We start from the raw sequence: 8,297 nt of genomic DNA, 5'->3' as shown, positions 1-8,297 counted from the left end.
CACTTGGAGTATTGCGTCCAGTTCTGGAGTCCCCAACATAAGAAGGACATGGACCAGTTGGAGAGGGTCCAGAGGAGGGCCACGAAGATGATAAGAGGGCTGGAGCACCTTTCCTATGAGGACAGGCTGAAAGAGTTGGAGCTGTTCAGCCTGGAGAAGAGGAGGCTCCGGGGTGACCTTATAGCGGTCTTCCAGTACCTCAAGGGGGCCTACAAGAAAGATGGGGAGAGGCTGTTCAGGAGGGCCAGTTGTGATAGGACAAGGGGTAATGGTTTTAAAATAGAGGGAGGTAGATTCAGGTTGGATATTAGGAAAAAATTTTTTACCATGAGAGTTGTAGAACACTGGAACAGGTTGCCCAGAGAGGTGGTGGATGCTCCATCCCTGGAGACGTTCAAGGCCCGGTTGGATGAGGCCCTGAGCAACCTGATCTAGTTGGAGATATCCCTGTTCCTTGCAGGGGGGTTGGACTAGATGGCCTTTGAAGGTCCCTTCCAGCCCTAACGATTCTATGATTCTATGATTCTAACAGAAGCTGTTATGAATCTAGATAAACAAGACATGGATTCAAAGCTTTCTTGGGTTGGTGAATCAAAAATTTCAAGAGGCTACAGTCTTTGCGTCTTCAACTCATCTCACAGTGGAATTAAATATCATGAAGGTTACAACAAATTTTATAAGGCCATATAAATTAAGTAGAGCCAAGAGCAGTGTATAGTCTCCTAATGGAGCACCAACACCAGATTTTTGTGAGAGAAAAACTAAACCTCAAGATTTCTCATGTGCACTGACATCCAAGAGCAAACCACCAAGGCCTATCCCAGAGCTTTTCTATTACAGCTTAATTATTGTCAAAGAAAGCTGCACCCTTTGTGTTTGCAGGAGCACCTGCAGAATCATGGTCATTGCAGAGGTCAAAGGCAATATCCTTGGACCACCAAAAAGTGAAATGATGGAACACAGCACCAGATGTGCTATGACTTGCTTTTTGCATAAGCAGCTAGGTATGCTTCACCTGGCATATCTACAGCTCAGAAAACCCTCTGTCCCCTGTGGCCATTATTCCTCACTACACATCAACATTTAATTTCAAGGTAGATGTGAAAATAAATGTATGACAGAGGCTCTATTCCAAGTTAGTTTGGATGTCTCACTTGAAGCAGGAGACCTGATGGATACTACTGCTACTGTTGTGGGTACTAGCCATGCTACATCAAGCACTGCTCAGAAGAGAAACCTTCAATGGTTTTGTTTACTGTAGAAATTAAGAGCCAGCACACGCCACTGTGGCATACTAGAGATAATTATGGATCTCAAATTCTTCTGAACGAAGCACACAATTACATATGCAGCATTTTCCTCATAATTATACTTCTCCAATATAAAGCGATTCTGCTCATAACTCAGAGGAGAGTAATTCAGGCTGACAGATTTAATCTCATTTATTCTATTTGCTCTTGAAACCCTACCCTAATAAAATGGAAAGTTAAAAAGATTAAAAAATAGGATCACACAACTTGCTAGGTGTTAGAGACCTACGCATCATCAGCTGCCTTCCTCTGCTAAATTAAACAACAAATAATCCTTTCTGCTTTTTCACTTGGTGCTTTGTAGCAAGACATGTTTGTGTCTTATAATTATAGTTCACCTATAATTAAGTAATTCAACAGGACGTTTTTCTTGAATCCTGCTCTAAATTAAGATTTGGTGGTTTTTATTAAAACATCACACAAGTTTAGAGAGGCAGTAGGCCACAGATGGAGCCTGGGATTTCAAGAACTGGGTTTTAAGTCTTGGTTCTGACACTGACTTGTAGAGTGACTGAAAGCCATCTGCTTCTCCCCTCCGCCCCAGTTAGGCCTTTTGCAAATGAGATGTGAGCTACTGACAGACCATCTTCCCCACTGCAGGACAGAGAAAGGATCACCTTTGATCTTGCACATCTCAAAGCATCTCTGTTAGGGCCAGGCTGGTGGCCCCGCTGTTCACTTCTCTGGAGCCCAGCACCAAGCACCCACCACGCTCTCCTGAACTGGGCAGGGGTGAGGCACACCGCTCCTGCCCACGGGGTGTTGTGTGAGGATGTGCCTGTGATTCACCTACTAAAAAAGGGCAGTGGTTCATTTTACACTCTGCTTGGGGTACAACAGGTATGTGTGCACACAGGCTCCCTTGGGAGGCTAGAGACAAGGAGCAGAACATGGAGCAGGAGGTTACAACCCTTCTCTGTCTAACACAAAGACAGTGAAATCTGCTTGTGTAGTGCACAGAGAAGCCATGGGAACCTCCAGAGTACAGACAGGCACCCAAACTTTGGATACTTACCCACACTTAATAAGACGGCCCTGAGGATTGTCTATTTGGCTGCTCAGCTGCACCTAACATTTGATCTAAGATTACCCCACATCCTTCCTCTCAGTCTCAAACAGATGGCTGATATGCAACAAACCAATTTATTTCTGCACAAAACACTAGGCATGGGCTTATAACATGGATAAGAAAGCATCTCAACTTGAATCAACTACTTCCACTATTAGAATGGTAAAACAGTAATACAAAATAGCTGATTCAGTGCATGCAAGTAGAAGCAGCTCAGTGAAGTAGCAACTGATTAGATAAGAGGGGTCAACAAGCAAACACAATTTGACTAAACACTAGTGCTAATTTCACTGAAAACTTTCAAACTGTGTCTGTAAGTCTGTAGCAGCCTGTCCTGGTTTGATTCCTCTCCAAGAGTTTCTAGCCAAACCTGACTGTTAAGAACACATATCAATTTGTGTACTGTAAAATCTATGTAAACGATTTCTAACTATCACCAGATCTGACCGAAGATTTAACATTTTTAACATTATCCCAATATCCAGCAACTCTGGGAGCTGGACCGAGTCCTTGGCTGCCTGAAAGCTGCCCCACCCCAAAAGGCACAACAGTCTGGATGGCTGGGATGATACGACAGAAGAGAGACAGGTACACAGAGGTGAAAGTCCCCCTAATCCAGCACTGTACCAGCTGGACAATAAATGAAAGGGCTATCAACTAACTGATTCTGAACACCCACATTTCAGATGAATTTGGAATTAGATGTAAACATTGCACCTCAAAGCCCATTCCACCAGCATGTATGCAGGACAGAGAAGGTGCAAGACAGCACCCTGAAGGCTGTACACTGCCCAGTCTGCACCACAGAGCAGAGAAGGGCAGAGCTCGCCGAGTCTGTAGCAGTGAATATCTAACACATTTCTCACATATCCCAGTCTGGGTGAGATTTTTCCATTTATATGCTCCTTCCTACTCTGAAACCACAGAAAAGTACCTTTCTGGAATAGTATTAGAAGAAAAAAAATGCTCATTTTCCGTCACTACCAGAGATAGCTTGGAGATTATTGTACATCTAAAAATATTTTCCAAGGTGCTAAGACATCTGTAGGTTTAACAAGGCATCACTGGAAACAGGAGAGAATGTATTGGAGTGTCAAAACCAACGTGAAACAGAACAGCAGTTCTTGCAAAAATAGCAGGAGGTTCAGGACAGCCAGGTCCTTTGCTTAGCTCTGCCACATCAGATTTTGATAAATGAACTAATTTCTGCACCATATCTTACCCATTGGCAAGACTGCAGATAATATATTGTTGCCATAGCACTACACCCTCACTGTGAGTACAGCAGTTGTACTGATAGAAAGTGATATCAAAGTAAAGGATAACAACTCTGAATGTTACATAAAAATGGGAAAAGGAGAAGTAAATACTGGAGAATTTACTACTGAAAACCAGAAACTGATGAGAGCTGAGTGCCTCGTGGAACAGCTCACACTGGTGGTAAGTGGGAGACACCAAAACACCTACCCTGAGCTTCCAGGTACAGCTACCCAAGAGGCAAAAAATTCCCCCCAAACCCATCACCAAACCCCCCAAGAATTTAATGAGCTCCTTCCTAATTGAAATATCGCTGAACACTTGAGACAGAGGTTCAAATCCATCACCTGCTTAACTGTGTTTAATTATTCACAAGAAATGTGCTGGGCTGAAATCCACTCAGGTTTAACAAGAGCTGATGAGGTTTCAGTGAACTTTCCATTACACCCTGGACTCTGTCCAAAGGCTAGTGGCTCATGTCTGGCGATGTACAGATCAGAGGAGCTAAATCAATTAAGAAGTCAACTTGAGATATAATGGTCCTTGGTGAAAAGTCTTATCTGGGCTATATATCACCCCCGAAGTAAAATATTCTCTACCCTTTTCCCAAAGCTGCTTGAAAGCTCTGGAGCATGTTCCCTTCCTCCCTTTTTAAAAAGTCTTCAAGACTGAGAAAAGACACTCACGTGTCATACGAACTGATGCAGGAGAAATACAGAGAAGGAATAAGAATACCAATAACCAACTCTGAGTGAGATGACCACAGAGGTAAACATATCCATCATCGTGCTCAAGTTCAGAAGCCATCCAGCCATCCCAGACCTATTGCACAGGCACAGACTGCAGCCCACGGGCAGGACTTACTCTTAAAAGCTACACACGTGATATGACTTTACATCGTGTGCACAGTGAGCAGACAGGACTGGATTGTGCTGGACTTAATGCACGTGCTTTGCAGAGATGCTCTCTGCGTGCTGGGAGCCCAGAAGCCTGGCAGAGCACCCATAAAAGTAGCAAAGACCTTGGTTACTGCCGGGAGCTGCATTCAGTTGCTGACAGCAGCAGGGCTTGGGCAGGCAGGGGCTGGGCTCATTTGTGAACGTGGATTAAAACAGCAAAATCCTTCTCTGCACAGTGCTTTGAAATTTGTGTTGTCCTGCAGTGAATTAAGTGCCTGCACAGAGCCGATTAGCACTTACTGACTGACATGTACGAAAGCCCAGGACAGAGCTTTTGTTTTGATACACTTGTCAAGGAATATGCTACAGCACGTAGCATCACTTTAAATGCCCAGCCTTTTATTTGCACCTCAGACTGAGGGTGTTCATTGCACATTGATTCCAGGGTACACAGGCTGGACTTCAGAGTACACAATAACATTTTTATACTGGGAGAAGGATAATGCTCACATCAAAGTGAGACAGTAGGTCTTCACGGCACTTCAAGCATCTACTGGGCTGCAAGCAGTCACCCTGCACAGCAGCAAACGCTCGTGGAAAGAAGCCTGTTGCCAGAGCCTGGGGAAATCAGAGTGGACTCTGAGCGTGGTTACAGAGTGAGAGCCCAGATCCACAGACAAACCCCCTTACGCGAAGCTCCTGGGTTTGCTTTCTCAGACCTGGACTTTGCAAAGCCCAAAATGCCATGCAAGCTGGAAGAGGCAAGGACAAGTGTAATCCAGGGCTTTTCAAACATGCACCAACACTTTACCAGTACCATGTTGAGCAGCTGGAACCAAACCCCACTTTTTCCAGCAGCTCATAAGAGAGCTGAGTGTATGGGTAGTGTCTGGGTCACAACGGAAGAGGACAGTAAGGAGTCATTGCAAAATAACCACAGCAGGAGAGACACTAGTTGTCCTGTCACACTGGAAGTTTTAATCTATTTGGTTAGAAAAAGAAAGAACTGCTGCCCAGTAACATTCCTTTGCAGTTCTGTCTGCATATGGCTGGCCACCAGCATCTCAGTACTGCAACAGCTGAATGACTTCCAGACCGTTCCAAAATTCACATAAGGGAATTATCAAGCCGCAGAAACCTTGCTAAATGGGAAATCAGAGAATTACCTCCAAAAGATGCTGTATGAACCAATAACATAACACAGCAAAGTTCTCAATTCATGTGGCTGCACTGCCCTCAAGACTGTGCTTCCATGTGCATCACTTCAAGCAACATTGATTGTCCAGGTGCCCAGCACAGAGTTCAGGGAGGTCAAAAGAAATTCACAGTGTCTGAAAGGGATACCCATGCTACGCAAGCCGAGTTTTTCTGAGCACTTTCAAAGATTTCATGTGGAATGCAAACTTGTGCTTCTAATTTGTAAACACCAGAATTATTAAATTAATGCCACATCTACCATAGCAGTGCTAAAAAGAGACAGCCCCTCATCTTGAGTCCATCAGAGTCCCATTTCCTTGAGTAATGAAGAACACAGTTTAATTGGGTTTTATACCACCAATGACCCTCATGATCTTCCAGACCTCTCAGGATTCTGTAACCCAACTTTTTGTTGGATGCAAGGCATTGCACTTGCCAAATCCCATGCCTCTCTGGTGGGAAAAATGCACAGGATAGCTTCTCCCTGACTAAAGGCTTTTCTCTAGTGTTTTCTCTATTGTCCTCATCTTTGTTGATACACGTGTCAATCCATCGGCAATGCAGAAAGGGGAGGTGGGCTGCTCCTACAGAGTTACTTTTTAAAGTAAGTTCAAATTATCAGCAGGCTAATTCAATCACACTTGAGGTTATATCAGCTACTGGCACAGAAGGATTTGTACAGACTTTGCTCACTATATTCTGCAACCACATACTGGTAGAACACATCTAGTACACGTTCAGTGTTTGAATTCATGAGATAGTGGTGTAGTGGAAGCAAGATACTTCGTCAGTGAAAATATACAGTCTATATTACCCTTGTTGAAAAGTTAATTGGACTTTCTAGATATTCCTTTTCCACATGAGCTCAGCAGAAAGAAACTAAATTTCACAAGATACCATCCCTTTACAGCTACTGGAGAAATTACTTAACTAAAAGACAGCATATATTAGATTAAAGTATGTGCCACTTAAATTAACAATGAGCCAATGTGCCTAAGAAATGTTCCATATGAGCTCTGAACTCTGTGATCATGTCCTCAGCGGATCAGCAGAGAATAGGGTAACACAGTGTGCTTTCTAAGATGCAGGGAAAAAGAAGAAAAGCAGAGGACACTGTACCCCAGCAGAGACAGCCCAGATGTCCGAGCTTAATCCTGGGCAGCCTGGGTGTCTGGGTGCCTGTCACGGGTCTGCATCAGAGACCAAGCTGCCTTGTTAAAACTCGGCATTGAAAAGAGCTGCCGGGGCTGCCTGGGGTAGTGGATACTAGTAGGGAATATCTTCCTGGAGCACCTTATCTCTCTACCACATATGTCACTTGCTTCATGAACCAGCAGTGAGACGCCAGCCAGCTCCATCAGGGATGTTGCAAGGCCTGAGCTGGAAGGACACAAAGGACCATCCAGCTGCAGGCAAGGTCTGACGCTGCCACCACAACTCAGGTGCGTGGGGAGGGCACGCGCCTCGATATCCAGCCAGCTCTGCCAAACCTGCCGGCTGCTCTTGGCAGTGCTGGGGCAGCCAGAGAGACTTGTACAAAGGAGGGGAAGAAAAATCCTGCGAGGCTGGCAACAGCAGTTACATTTCTTCTGTGACTTGAGAGCACTGTTCAGGAAATTTACAACTAATTAAGCCCAGAGGTTCTTGCAGACTTGTCTGGATCATGTATTGCCTCTGAAATCTGGAAACAATACCTGTCCATGGCCTGAATAACACACTTCAGAGCTGCTACACAAGTTGTTTTATCTATGCAATAGCTTGCTTATGCAGGGAAAGGAAGCCAGTCCTAATCTCAATTCTCGTTTGAAGATTTCTAGACATATATGCAGCAAAAATACTGCAGTTATTGCAAGGTTTCCCTGTATGAACCAGAAAGATCAGGGACTTCATATTTTACACAAGAGATGAACGAAACAAAGAGACAGAGGTACAATTATTGCAAATGGATGCAGAAGATAAGGTAGAAAGTGTAGACATTTTCATATATCAAGTACTGGAGCAAATATATAATAATAAAACAAAAGCCTCTCTTAGAATCCCATCTTTAATTTCCCTCTGGAAAAATCTCCCAAAGCAGCTTTATGGAAACCTGAACTGGGAGAATGACATTTATGTACCTTATTCTCACTACACTGAAAAAGAACATTTGCATAGCTGGTATAAGTGGGCCCGAATTTATTAAGATTTTAAGTGAGGAAGAAAACCCCAAAGTTACTTTATCTGAAATTTAAGAAAAGAAAAATGCAAGAGACCTTCATGTTTCAACCTGTAAAACAAACTTTGCATTTGGGAAGAACGCGCCCCTGTGGCCACCTGCTTTGGGACGTTTTACCCCTTCTCAAGCCACCAGCTGGTACCAGCCACCTCTCGAGACAGGACATCAGAGGAGACTCCTCAGTGATTCAGTCTATTTTGGCAATAACTTCAATCATAAACTGAAACAGACCTAACGACTATGGCCAAGGTAACAAACCAGAATAGAACACATCATCCAATCCAACACCCCGCTATCACGCAGACCCCATGCATACCACCTGGCCCGGCCATGCACTGTTCTGAAACCAA

Source organism: Tauraco erythrolophus, chromosome 19, assembly GCF_009769465.1.
Source record: "Tauraco erythrolophus isolate bTauEry1 chromosome 19, bTauEry1.pri, whole genome shotgun sequence".
Lineage (NCBI taxonomy): Eukaryota > Metazoa > Chordata > Aves > Musophagiformes > Musophagidae > Tauraco > Tauraco erythrolophus.
This window is presented reverse-complemented; position numbering follows the sequence as displayed.